At 37.6% G+C, this 15177-nt stretch overlaps 1 pseudogene; it reads left to right on the forward strand.

Annotated features, from left to right (window-relative positions):
* The first annotated feature begins 896 nt into the window (after positions 1 to 896).
* Positions 897 to 12525, forward strand: LOC127811126 (albumin-2-like; annotated as a pseudogene).
* Positions 12526 to 15177: the final 2652 nt, after the last annotated feature.

Consider the following 15177-nt stretch of genomic DNA (forward strand, 5'->3'; position numbering starts at 1 on the left):
GGTTAAGACTCTCATCTTTGAAGGCACGACTCCCAAGACTTTTGCGTCTGTCCACAATTAAAAATAGATTGTTGTATTTTTGTAACAACAACAACAACAACTTAATGAACTAGCTATTCATAGGGAATGGTTTTTCGAAGGAAGTCGGATTATCATTAGTACCAGAAATAGAGATGCTTTGCCTACTGATGTTGTGAATAGGATTTATGATGTCAGAACATTACGTCCTGATGATTCATTAAAACTTTTTAGTTACTACGCACTGAGAAGGGAGAAGCCTAGTGGGACTTTTCTGAAGCTGTCTGAGCAAATAGTTTCCATTTTACTGATGGATTACCTTTGGCTCTACGAGTATTTGGTTCACTCCTTTTTGACAAGAGGCGATTGGAAGAATGGAGCGATGCATTAGAGAAGCTGAAGAAGATTTGTCCTGACCATCTTCATGATATCTTGAGGATAAGCTTTGATGCACTTGATGAAGAAGAGAAGTGTATATTTCTTGACATTGCGTGCTTATTGATCAACTTGAAAATGAAAAGAGAGGATGTAATCGATGTTATGAAAGGCTGTGGTTTCAGAGCTGAGATTGCGCTCTCAACCCTTACAGCAAGATCTCTAATCAAAGTTAATGAGAATGATGAGTTGTGGATGCATGATCAGATTAGAGACATGGGACGGCAAATCATTTTACAAGAAAGCTATTCAGATATTGGATAGTAGTAGAATCTAGGATCGTGGAGATGTTCTTGAGGTCTTGCAGGGCCAGAAGGTAAAATATTATCTTTCTCTCTTTCAGTGATTCAGTTATGCTCTGAAATTTAAATATCAATCTATAGGGGACACAAAGCATCCGGGGCCTCCTCGTTGATTTGGATGTGATGACCCGCACAAGCGCTATGAGTTCCAAAACTATAGCTTTGGATAATCTTCAAAGAGTACCCAATTTCACTGCTGCATTAACATATATGAAGGAGACATACAAGGAATATTTTCAACATGTTCCAGAGGAAGGTGAAGTAATAGTTGATGCCAGATGGTTTAAATCAATGGTTAATCTAAGGATGCTTTAGTTTAGTAATGTGCGACTGGAAGGAGATTTTCACTATATACCTTATGCGGTGAAATGGCTACAATGGAGGAAATGTTCACACAGATGTCTTCCTTCTGTATTGTTGTCCAGGGAACTGGCCGTCTTGATCTCGTAGAAAGCAAGATAGAACGTGTATGGGGTGGAAATGGTTTTGGGACAGACGAAAGGTATGTTTCACTTCAATGACATTTAGAACCAAGGATATTACAACGCAGGCAGTTTGTAAAAAAAAGAAGGAAAAAAGAAACACAACTGTCATATGATTTTGCATGAGAAATATAAACCAATTCGTAACAGCCCCCACTATGCTTGTGCCCATTATGATATTCCTCCAAGCTTGCAAGTACCTTCTTTATTTGAATAACTCAGAAATATAAGATTCTTAAATGTGAAATTTTATGCAAAACTAAAATTGTAGTTTGATTGAACTTTGTAAGTGCGCTTGATCAAGAGTATTTATCTACAGAAAATTTAAAAGCAAATAGTTAGAATTGAATTTAGACATGAAAAGCCTTTGGTTATGGATATGCCATGATTTCATTGCTCTTTATTTGATTGCCTTGAGTTGTGAGATTATCAAAATTGAGTTGCTCTTTATTCTTTCTGTTGCAATGATTTGTAGATGTTTATTTTTTCTATTGCTCTGAACTGTGAGATTGGTATCTTTGTTCTTATTGCTTAATGTTCTAGGATGGCAAAGATTTGTTGCTTCTTATTCTTATGATAGCCATGAACTGTAGTATTTTCTTGATTTATGTTGATTTAATATTTGTTCTTTACTGTGATCTTCAACAATTATAGTACATGTTAGACAGTTGGCATTTTAATTTCAGCATATTGCTTTATTGTATTTTATTAGTTTTTTCAGTTTCTATTCCCTTCATTTTCTCTTTTGACTTTGTCAAAGTTAGTTGCTATTTTTTTGAAGTTAGTGGCTGCAACATTTTCTTATCAGTTTTACCCACTATGTTTAGTGGCAAGTCTTTAGGAAAGTTGGTTATTTTCCTTGTATATAAAGACTGCAATAAATGAAAGAAGTATGCTGGTTTTTTTAATCACTTTGTGTCCTTGTTTCAATTACTGCTACTTTGTTTTTTGAACAGTATGATAATCAAAGAATTTATGAGGACCCCTTCACACCAGTGTATAGAAATAATTAGCTCTCCCTTTGACGTGAAATTCTCCACAATGATGTTTGGGAAGTAGTTTGGTTAAGACTTAAGATACCATCAAGATTACCAAGGGCAACTTTTCTGCAAACCAAAGTGATAATTAAGCTCAATCACAATGAGATCATAAAAATTGAATTTATGGTCATGTGAAGTGCACTAAGATTGTCGCTGAAAAGATAACCTGTTTGAGAGAGATGGATCCCAACCCCAAGATGTTGCATGAGATAATTAATATGTTAATTCCACAATGGTGGTAACGAGGGCTCGATATTCTCCCTCAACACCAGATTGAGAAACAATAGATTTTCTCTTGGAAGACCACAATACACAATTTTAGCCAAGTATGTAACAATAGTAAGTGGTGCGTTGGTAGGCTGAGGACAAGCAACACAATGTACATACATCACAAAAACAATTTAACAGTTCATTATGACATGGTCAGCATTATTTTGTGTGATTATAGCTGTTTTTGTCTCCATGAACTCTCAAATCCATTATGATTCAAGATACGCGTTGCCTATTATTGCCGAGGTTGAAGCAAAGATCCTTAGGGTGACAAGAGCAGTTTTTAATCATGCATTGTACTTAAGAGGAGTCCCATCTTCGCAAGAGGATCAACTTTATTTGTGCAGATATTTGGATTGTCATCCATTAGTTACAATACTAGAAGACAGTGACAAAATACAGGTGGCAAGGCGCAACCCTCATTTGATCCCGGAGTTACCCTTGAGAGGTGCGGGATACATTTAGTTTACGAGAATGATGATGATTATGATGGCAACGAAGAATCTTTGAACAAAAAGCTACATTCTGTAACACAGAGATTGAGTAGGTTTATTCGCTCTCCAGAGGAACACAATATTATCTCAAACTCTATCCAGAAAGGTGTAATTGAAGGAATTAAATAAGATCGAGTCGGGCCTTTAAGATTTCAATAGACTCATCCATTATCATCTTTTTATTTTGTTATTTTGCTTATTTATTTTGTTTTGTATTATCTTGTATTATTTCTTAGATTATCTTTGTATTATTTTTTAGTGTTGTAATCTAGAAGAATAACATCTAATCCTAGATAATAGGGTTGTAATCTAGTCCTAAATCTTAGGAGAATTCTTAAAAAACTTCTTGTATAAATATTTCTGATGTATATCAATAAAGTATGTGGGAATACCATTTCCCTTTCTCTTTTTTTACATAGTATTAGAGCTTCGTTAATAGACTGGTACAGTAAACCCTAATACCTTTATTGCACTATCACTTCAATCTGTTCAAGTGCCTTCATTGCACCATCACTGTCAAAGTCGAAACACTACTGTCCGGTCATCGCCTACTAGCACCGCCACCACCATCGGGTTTGCTGTCATCAAATCGGTTGACCATCAGAGACTTGCTGTTGCCGGGGTCTTCACGCGCCCTCATGCGTCGCCGCCAGTTTACCTCCGACCCCATGCGTCGGCGTGTGAAGGCGCGCTCGCTGACCTTTCATCTCCAATGACTCTAGATCAGTCCTCCAACTTCTATTTAGCCCACCCTTGGTGTCGAAATCGTTCATGTTCATGTTTGATTCTTAGCCAGTTATCTTTACTTTCCCTTCAGCCTTAATTGCCATCATTCATGCTCCCTCACATAAATATACTAGAGGCTTCAGCGTTTAACATGACCACTAGTGAAAGAACACCTGAAGATTAGGTAACTAGAGTGATTGCCGATGTAATTGTCGTTGCGAGTACTAGCATTGGAACAATAGGAAGCGAACTACCAGGGATACTACTTTCCTACCGATTGGACGTTAGGAACTATTTTCAATAGGCTACCAGGGCTGGTGGCTATAAATTAGTTTGTTTAATGGGGGAGGATGTTACATCTTCTTTTGAGCAGCTATATGTCCTCCTGGCTATGTAACCATCACTTTATAGATAACAAGTGAATTTTGCTCTCTTTCAAGTTATGTATTTTACTCAATAGTTTGAATAACTATTTCAAATAGACTACTTATGTTAAGATTTGAAATTACCATGGGTTCTTCATTGATTATATAATTTTGGAAAGATACTATGTCTTTTAAAAGTTATGATTTTGGAAATTTGGTTGCTTTTAGTAACTGTCAGGGTCTTGCGCACAAATAAGGCAGCATGACTAGTTTGATCCTCCTGCAAAAATCATGTTGCATTTTTTTTTTAGATTGATTTCTAACAATATATATATATATATATCATCTTTCTCTCTTGGGTTTATCCATCCATCCTGCTAAGATAATTGTCCCCAGCTACCTTACTCCTTGTGTTAAGAAAGATGTCAGTCCCTTCAGACTCACCGTGGAGAGGGGCTATAGCAAGCCTATGCATAGCCTTTAGACCCAGATGAGTTTCTTGGAGTTGAAGCTTTGGTAGAACAAGTTTACTACATTAATTACCGTTTAGCAAATCCACGTTTGGATGATATTGTAACGACCCATTAGAGGGTTTAGATTTTTATTTGGAAATTATTGAATTTCTTAATTAGTTTTGTTTGGAGAATTTTTGCCAATTAATTGTTAATGTGGCAATTTAGAGATTTAATTGAGAAAATAGCATTTAATTATATTTAATTATTGTGAAAAATTAAATGCAAGGACATGTTGGTCATTTAAGATTTGATATTAGCATTTAATTATTAAATAGAATTATTGTGATTAAGGGATTGGAGAATCCATCCGTGAGACGATTGGGTTAGAAGACTCCTAGTTATAATAGGAGAATGAGTTATGGCGTTAGGGCTTCTTAGATCAGTGTATATATAGTTTCATAAGTCATATGTTCTTCACGCCGCAAGAACAGAAAGCCAAGAAGCAATCAGTGAGTTCAAGTTTTGCATATGAGGCTCTCGTGAGATCATTAAGTCGATCAAGAAGATCATAAGGCATGTATCCTTCCCCTGTAATCCTTTCTTACAGGTCTTGATTGAGCTTGATATCAGATTTCCAGAATTGAATCAGTTCCAGTGCATGTATATATATATATGTGCGTTACAGTGAGTTATATCAGTTCAGTGCATGTTTATATATGTATTTACATGCGTACAGTGAGTACCAGCCAGTTCATGCATGTTCCTTGCAACGTTTACATTACTTATGATCAGTAAATTATCCCTCAAGTTGTTTATATATCAATTGGGATTGTTCTCCCAATATTTCTTTTGGAATGGTGTAGTGAAGCTAAGTTTTGATTCAAGTTATGATCTCTGTTATCGTAAGCTTTATATCTGATAAGATTCCAGTCATTCGAATAAGTCTTATGTTATTCGAATGAATTTCAAAGCATCCGAATAAGTTTCAGTGTTATCGTAATGTTTTTCCCTTGTAATGTATCAGTCATTCGAATGAGTGCCCTGTCATTCGAATGAGTCCTGAGATATCGTATCATTCGTATGAATTTTTGAGGTTTTTAGACTGTCATTCGAATGAGCCTTGTTGTCATTCGAATGAGCCCTTGAAGATGTGAGTAAGTTGTTGCTTTGTATAGCTTAGCATTCGAATGAGCCTTCTTGTCATTCGAATGATCTTCAAATTGATTCGAATAAGGTTACTGTTGCATTTGAATGAGTCGAGTTTTGCCAGTTCAAATGTTGAAAATTTTCAAAATTCATTCGAATGAATTTGAGAGTCATTCGAATGAGTCCCAGATCAAATTCGAATAGCCTTTGATTATCATCTATCATTCGAATGAGCCTTCTGTCATTCGAATGAGTCTCTGTCATTCGAATGAGTTTTCTGCCATTCGAATGAGGTTGCTAAAATCCTTTTTTTCATTCGAATGGGCTGCTTTTTCATTCAAATTACCTCCTTAGACTTTCTCAATCATCCAAATAGTATCAAATGGCATCCAAATGGCTTCTAATAAACTCTCGATTCAAGTCTTAAATTTAATATGAATATTCAATTATTCAAATATTGAATTTTTATGCTAAGATATGATAAAATCCAATATGCCGAGCCTATACGTAGAAATTTCAGAATATTTGAATCTTAATATTTCCAGTAAAAATCATATACCATGTTTAGCAGTTCATTATGACATGGTCAGCATTATTTTGTGAGATTATGTGCATACACATTGTATGAGCATTGAGCATGACTTATGTGGAGCACTACATATCGTGTGCCAGCATTTATATGAGCATTGCATTATGCGCGCCAGGCGGCTTGTCCGCGGGGATCCCACTAGTATCAGTACAATTATATCTCAGTTATGAGTTGCTCGCCTGATGTCGACCAGGGAGCTAGGGGCATATTGCCCAAAGTATGTGCTTACAGTTTTTATGTTTACAGGACTCAGATCAGCCAGGTATGTGTTACAGTTATGTGGGCCTATGGGCCAAAGTTGCATACCTGCATTTAGTTTACAGCTTATGTGCATTTCATCTTATAAATGCCATCCAGTGATTATTATATCTCTCAGTACAAGTTCAGTAAGTATTTTTATCAGTATCGATATTCTTCGATTCAGCTTCAGTTATTCTTTCCAGTTTATTACTTGCTGAGCTTTGTAGCTCACCTTGTACTCTTCACCATTCCAGGTCCTAGTGGGGGAGTACCAGATGTGGGGCCTAGCAGCAGTGTCCAGTAGTGTGTGTACGTGGAGCTGCTCAAGACCAACGATGTCTGGGAGTTGTTAGTTTATTAGTTAGTGCTTGATTAGTTTAGATTTATTTTATATTCCAGTTTAGGGATGTCCCTTAGATGCAGTTATGATTTCAGTTTTTGTTGACTCAGAGTTTTATTACAGTTAATTGATATATACAGTATTGGTATCAGAATTCAGTTATCAGTCAGTTTATTTTATTATCCCAGTAGCACCTCTTCTCGGGTAGTTCTAGGAGAGGGGGTGTTACAGATATCATATTGATGAGGGAATATTTATAGGCGGCAATTTTACTGTACTACTCTTGGGAGGTTACCATTAACTTGGAGCCATGTGTGCCAGTAAAAGTCAATATGCGATCGCCACATGTCAAGTCCTAGGAGTTCCACGTGTCTTTATAATCTCTATTATGATTTTGAACTGGAAAGAGATAGAGAGGAAGATTGAGTCAACCAAGAATATCTCCAACATCCCAAGAATTATCTCAATTGGGGAATGTTATATTTTCTCCCCATGGAAAGGGGATCGGCCTCTAATTTTAAAAGATATCTTATCTTCTAAGGGAAAGGCCAAGCGACATCTATAAATAGAGGATAGCCTCTATAGGTAGGGGGATTTGATTCCTAAGGGACTTTTCTATTATTTTTTCTATTACTATCTCCAATTTATAACCCTATGAACTGACTTAAGCGTTGGAGGGATCATGGGGAGCAAGTCCCCACCCTTTTTGCAGGTACTTGGTCCAGGACAGAAGAAGGTGATCGGCTCTGCATCGTCAATTGGCGCCCACCTTGGGGCCCTCGTCTTTTCCTTCTGTTTTCCAAGTACAATTTCAAGCCGTAGGAAATATATTCAACTCAATTACACGTATGTGCTGATTGCATCATGGGTACGCTTGTTTCTCTTTTAATATTTTTTTGCGTCCTACGGTTTTATTTTTCAATTATTATTTTATGTAAAAAATAATTGAAAGAGAAGGCCGAAAGATTCATACATACATATATATATATGTATATATATGTTCAATCACATAAAAGAAGCGTAATTCTGCCATTATTGTGGATCACACGCACATACATACATGATATACATTTACATTCATATTATATATATATATGTTGGAGAAAAGCTCATCATGGAAGCCTAGCAGAGTAAGTAAGAAAAGAGGTGTTATATTATAACATTAAAGGGGAAGGCTTCCTAGAAAAGGGGTGTATACCCAAAAGCCACCATGGATGAGCCAGGCGATGGCCACAACAAGCAGCGATAATGGCTGCGACAGAAACACCGTTAATGTCGCTTTGGTTAAAACTTATTTCCCTTGTTTTATCATTGTAGTGTTTTAACTATTATCCATTGGAGAATTGCATCGTGGATATATAGGTAGAAGCAAAAGGTTTTAATTTGAACCAGCAAGGGAGAAGGAGATTTCAATGATGAAGACGTCCATGGCATCGAAGCTGAAAGCGTACTGGCTTCCAATGGTGCTCTCCACACGCGCCTGCTTGCTTCCGCTGCCATCTCTTACGTGTGCCTTGCAATGCCTTATTGTTTTGCTTAGTGTGTGAGTGGTTGTGTGGGCCGAGCATGGCAGCTTGCTATGCACAAGGTGATTGTGTGATTGCCTGCTGCGTCTGCATTTTTCTCCAATTGCCGATTCCAATGGGATTTTTTGCTTAACAATAGAAGAGGACTTTTTGCTTACCAACAAAAGAGTTCACATCATTGTTATCTTGGAGTCTTGGATATCTCTATTATTTGAAGAGACGTGATATACCCAACATATATATATATATCATATTCTAAGCCACGTAGCCACAAGTCAGAAGGGGGCAGACATGGCCCACGCATCGAGCAAATGGGCGAGCGGATTTGGATCTAGTTCCGGTGCCAAAATGGGGTAGGGGTGTTTTTTCTCTTCCAGGTTTAATTAATTTATTTATGCTTCAATGATTTGTATTTTAATTATTTTTGTTAAAATGTTCGGGATTAATAACGTTAATAGACGAATGACTTGCCTTGAACACATGCGGATGTAGGCGTTACGCCGAACCTCGAAAATAAAATATTATTATTCTTTAATTGTGGACGTAGACGTTACGTCGAACCGCGAAAACAAAATATTATTATTCTTTAATTGCGGATGTAGACGTTACGCCGAACCGCGAAAACAAAATATTATTATTCTTTAATTGCAGACGTAGGCATTTCGCTGAATCGCGAAAATAAAATAAGGATATTATTTGAAATCCTGTCATCAACTACAATCCAAGCCAGCATGTGCACACGAAGACTAAGGGTCCAAAAGGCCTCGACAACGTAAGAGTAAAGGATCAGATGTGATCCTCAGGGGGCCCTGAACCCTCGAACACTTAAAAACAAAGGATCAGATGTGATCCTCGGGGGGCCCCGAACCCCCGAACACTCAAAAACAAAGGATCAGATGTGATCCTTGGGGGCCCCGAACCCCTGACAACTCAAGACAAAAGGATCACATATGATCCTCGAACTCCTGACAACTCAAAATCAAAGGGGACCACCCCTACTAATTAAGGCAACAGTTCGGAGGCTACGAACCTCCGCCAAATGAGGACCAAAAGGGGACCACCCCTAATAATTAAGCAACGAGTTTGAGGCTTTGAACCTCGACCACCGAAGACCAAAGGGGACCACCCTTACTAATTAAGGCCCCAGTTTGGAGGCTACAAACCTCCTCCAAATGAAGACCAAAGGTGACCACCCCTAATAATTAAGGAACGAGCTCAGTGTTACGAACCTCGACCATCGGAGGCTCAAAGGGGACCACCCCTAATAATTAAGGAATCAATTCCAGGAATCACTCCCAAAACAAAAATAAGGTTCGATGTAACCCCCCCTGGGTTCGGAAAGAACCTCCAACGAAAGCCGAAGGATCAAGATTCTTGTTAAGCAAGTAGTGCTATATGAAAAAGCTGCCTTATCGGGATAGTAGACCTTATCCTAGTACACCTAAATGGTTAAGGGCCAAGATTTTATGAGCTTTGGGAAGCAAGCGAAAGAGGGAAACCTCAGCCACCACAGCCTCGGCCAACGGCCCCCGAAGACGAGGCAAGCAGCCTCGGCCAGCGGCCCCCGAAGACGAGGCACACAGCCTCGGCCAGCGGCCCCTGAAGACGAGGCAAGCAGCCTCGGCCAACGGCCTCGAAGATAAGGCACGTGGCCTCGGCCACCACAACCTCGGCCAGCGGCCCCCAAAGATGAGGAATGCGGCCTCGACCAGCATAGCCTCGGCCCTAAGCCAAAAATAACAATAAAAATATATATGTACTAATTTAAGATCTGATCGCTTTCTACCATAGGAAAATCCCCGAACGTCTCTATCACCTTGAGCGACCTAATCACTCTCTGCATGGGAAGAGTGAAAGGGCACTGGGAGACTTAAAAAGCGAATTCAGCATCTGAGACTGCTAACCCAATTTTTAGTAGAACTTTTTTACAGAGGCTTAGAAAAACAATGATGACTACTCCTTCCACTGCCCAACCTCCTCGCTCGGTCAGCTCAAGGAGTGGGGGGCAAGTGATGAGGGAATATTTACAGGGGGCAATTTTACTATACTACATTTGGGAGGTTACCATTAACTTGAAGCCATGTGTGCCAGTAAAAGCCAATATTAAATCGCCACATGTCAAGTCCTAGGAGTTCCATGTGTCTTTATAATCTGTATTATGATTTTGAAATGGAAAGAGATAGAGAGGAAGATTGAGTCAACCAAGAATATCTCCAACATCCTAAGAATTATCTCAATTGGGGAATGTTATCTTTTCTCCCCATGGAAAGGGGATCGGCCTCTATTTTTGAAAGATATCTTATCTCCTAAGGGAAAGGCCAAGCGACATCTATAAATAGCGGACAGCCTCTACAGGTAGGGGGATCTGATTCCTAAGGGACTTTTCTATTATTTTTTCTATTACTATCTCCAATTTATAACCCTATGAACTGACTTAAGCGTCGGAGGGATCACGGGGAGCAAGTCTCCACCCTTTTTGCAGGTACTTGGTTCAGGACAGAAGAAGGTGATCGGCTCTGCATCATCACATATACAGAAGCGGCGAAGAAGACCAAGATATCAGGCAGCACGTGTTTCATTGGGACTCGACTCCTTATCAACAGGTCTTTACTAATGGATTCGAAGCAAGGCGTGAACATAACACTCCCAGCACCACTTACTTCAATTTGAATGACCGTGTCCATAATGGTGGGCGGCCTCTTGGGCCAACTAAGCCTGCAACTCATGCCTTCATTAGCATAACTCTTAATAGTAATTGGTGTCCTGCGCCTACCCTCCAACCTGAACAGGAGATGTTACCAGTCTTATCATTACGAGATCAATGCTCCTGGTGGTATTTGAGTTTCTCAGACCCTCGGTAATCTATACCAATACCCTGCCCAAGACGAAGTTTGCTTTATTGGTACCATTGCACGTCAATATATTCGCTTTGCTCAATTATTCCAGGTCACACATGAATTTGGATCAAGGTTACTTTTAAATTTATAAACATTTCCTGAATAAATTTTTGATTATTTGTAAGTTAAAATAAATTAATGGTCCCAGGCCCAAATAATAAATAATGAGTAACACATTATACATATTTATTTCCTTTAGCTTTTGTTGTGCAGGTATCGAACGTGGAGGAGAGTTGATGAAACACTAATACTAAATGCCTATTTCAACCCACAGTCGCATCCGTATAGGGAGCTCCGACTCCGGTTGCCTGTAGTTGATTACAGTGATCAAAATGCTGGACGTAAGCGTCTGAAAAAACTAAAAATTTATCCAGCAGAATCGGATGTTGCGAGAGTGAAAAGACAAGACTTGGATGCCATCTATGATTGGTATGCAAATCGTGTAGAAGATATACAGAGCTATATAAATGCTGCATTCTGTGCACGTAGTACAGATGAAGCCTATTTATTCATGAAAAATGAGTATGTGCTGGTGAATTATGCTCCAGGATCAACAAAAGACCGGATTGTGAATGGTCCGCTTTTTATTTGTGATGGGTATCCATCGCTTATTGGTACAGCATTTGGAGAATATGGAATAATTAATAGACTCTGCGTTTGACACTGATAGCACAGAAGCATTCATCTTCTCTGGGAAACTTTGTGCCTACATAGACTATGCTCCAGGATCTAAAAATGACAAAATACTCCAAGGTCCTATGACAATCACTACCATGTTTCCCTTCTTCAAGGGTACAGTGTTTGAGAATGGCAAAGATGCTGCATTTAGGGCAACTGTGAGAAACGAAGCTTTCTTATTCAAAGGCAACCAGTATGCTCTTATAGACTATCATTCCAAGAGTCAAATCGCTATCTGTTACATTAATCAGGGTTTTGATAGTTTGATAGGCACCATCTTTGAAAGTGGAATTGAAGCAGCTTTCGCATCTCACAGGGGGAATGAAGCTTAGATTTTTATGGGAGACCAGTATGCACTTCAATTTTGCCCTGGGTTCAACTAATGACTATATACTTGGTGGTGTGAAGAAAATCCGTGACCATTGGCCCTCTCTTAGGGCAATATTGCCCCGCAACAATCGTGGGCTTGACGATCATGATCATCACGATCAAGCACAAGGCGACCGAGACCAAGATCTTTAAGAAGAGCATATTCATATGATGGTATGATTTGGAATAAAGACTTATGTTGTTGATCTTTGTTTTCTACTTCTTAATGTAATATATATTCTTAATTTACACCAAATGAATAGTTTTATTTCTATTTTCTTATTTCTTTAATTCATAACAATTAATTTATCTCAAAAAATTATTTAATTATTTACATAATTGCAAATTAAATATGTAAATTTTTTTTATACATTTTTACATAAAATATTGCATTTATTTAAAAAATTAAATACGATTTTATGTAATCAACAAGATTTATAATTTAACATGACAAGATTCAAAAGGGATTATTTGAACGAAAAAATCTGAAAATAATCTATCAGAACATTAAATATTTGTCTTTCATTTTTAGTGTATGTTACATTTTAATTTTCAATGTTTACGTTTTTGTACTGTGTATGTTGTTCTCAACTTTTTAAATCTTATGGAGTAGTTTATTTTATTTTGTTAAATAATTATACTTATTTTTGCTTAATTTTAATTTATTATGTTCTTAAAAATAATGATCAAATTAAATATATAAATTAAGACCAAAATTAATAATTATACATATTAAAATAAAATTAAAAAAAGGATATAGTGGGTATAACATTTTTTTACACTGAAAGGGGAAGGGTAATTTGGGCATCAACTTCTTGAGAAATTCTATCTGCAGCTCACAAAATTGCTTTTCATAGCCCATACCCCGCCAAATTCTCGGATAATTTTAAAATACCTATTTTACCTCCATAGCCCACAACCCACTCTCTGCTCCGACCACCCCCGATCGTCGTCTCGTTTCTCTCTTTCTCTCCCGTACCAAAAACACACAAACACATACATATATATATATATATACACACACACTATTGTTAGGTCGGCCATGACCAACCCACACACACACATGATTGTTGCATGGCTGGCTGCGGCTGCCATGGCAATTGAGGAACGCGAGGTGGGTCGGCATCGCCTTTGCCAGGGTGGGTCAGAAATGGCTGACCCACCGGGGAACCGTCTAACCCCCCCCCCCCCCCCAATTAGAGAGAGCAAAACGGCAAAATGGGCTGATTTTTTCGTTTTGCTGTATCTATTGGAGATGGCCTTATAAAACTAAGCAAACTATCTAATGTAATTAAAATTAAAACATTGGATCCTTATACAAGTTTACTGGATTTATATCATTCGCTGAATCTAGTAAACTTTTACCATATTCCAAAGAAGCCAAACCATATTTAAGGGCTTCCAAAAAACGCACAAACTAGTAGTCACAAAATAACATAGGGGAAGAAAGAAGAGGTGGAAGAGGTGGGTCGTGCTGATTGGGGATAGGGGAAGAAAGAGAATAGGAAAAAGGGTTTTGATCTTTTAAGATCAAAACGTACCGTTCTGATTTTTTTTTTTTATTTTTCAATTATTTGGAGACATATATGCTCCGGCTCTAATTATAAATTAATTTTTTATTAATTAATCTCTCAATTAGAGATAAATCCTTTTACTAATAGGCAGTTGGAGCAGGAAAATGGACTGCGCCTCTAGACAAATTTCACAAGAAAGATCAGGGGTTTGAATCCTGGAGTCACCACTATTGGGAGGGTTGAATACCACCTTCAGCTTGAAGGGATTAGTCATCCACCTAATAAAGTGGAAGGATACTCTTGGTTCACATAAAAAAAGAGATAGATCATTTTTGTCCCTACGATAATATTTATAATTTTCTTATAACTTTTTAATTTTAGAGACGAAATAAATTCATCTCTAACATTTTTTTTAAACTTAAAAAGTAATTTTTATGATTTAGAAATGGAAATATTCCTTTTCTAACATTTTTCTAAATTAAAAAAATAAATTTATCATTTAGAGACGAAAGTTTTTCGACTCTTAACATTTTTTAAAATTCATTTATAATTTAGAGACGAAAACTTTCCATCTCTAAATATTTTTAACTTTAAAAAATAATTAGTTGACTAAATTAAGATGAAATTAGAGACGATCTACATCAGGTAGGATGAATTTTGGCTCTAATAAGTAAAAGTAACATTTCATGGCTAACATTAGTGATTTATCTCAGTTTCCATCTCAATTAGAGGAGGAATTTGTTTTGTCTCTAAATCTGGTTTTTCTAGTAGTAGAGGGTAAAAAAAATCACGAGTACATCTCACAAAACCAATACCAATGGATACTTTTTCCCCCAAGATTTGACTCTCTATTCTCACAATTTTTGTTCTGTCACTATAATTTCTAGTGACAGATAATAAATCATTACTAAAACACCTATACATTTACCCACGATTTTTATCATGTCACTTCTATATAGGTTTTAGTGATAGTATAGTTGTTAGATCTGCAGAGGAAAATAAAAACAGATTGGCGAGACAACAACAACAATCGATAGAAATCAAAATTATGTTGAAGCTGCCCAAAATCAAATTCCCCACTAGTACCAACAACAACAACGAAATATATATATAAATGGAGTTTCAGATTGCAGTAAACAGACAACTCAAGAGCAATATACTCCCAATATAGCAACACAGCAAGCAAGAGTTATTAGAAACTCAAACCCAGCTTTTGACAATGGCAGAAAGATGAAGGAACGACCGAGGCACGCAGGGAAGCGCTGGCCTGAAGACAGATGCGCCCTGCTCC

Source organism: Diospyros lotus, chromosome 10 (genome assembly GCF_014633365.1).
Source record: "Diospyros lotus cultivar Yz01 chromosome 10, ASM1463336v1, whole genome shotgun sequence".
Classification (NCBI taxonomy): domain Eukaryota; kingdom Viridiplantae; phylum Streptophyta; class Magnoliopsida; order Ericales; family Ebenaceae; genus Diospyros; species Diospyros lotus.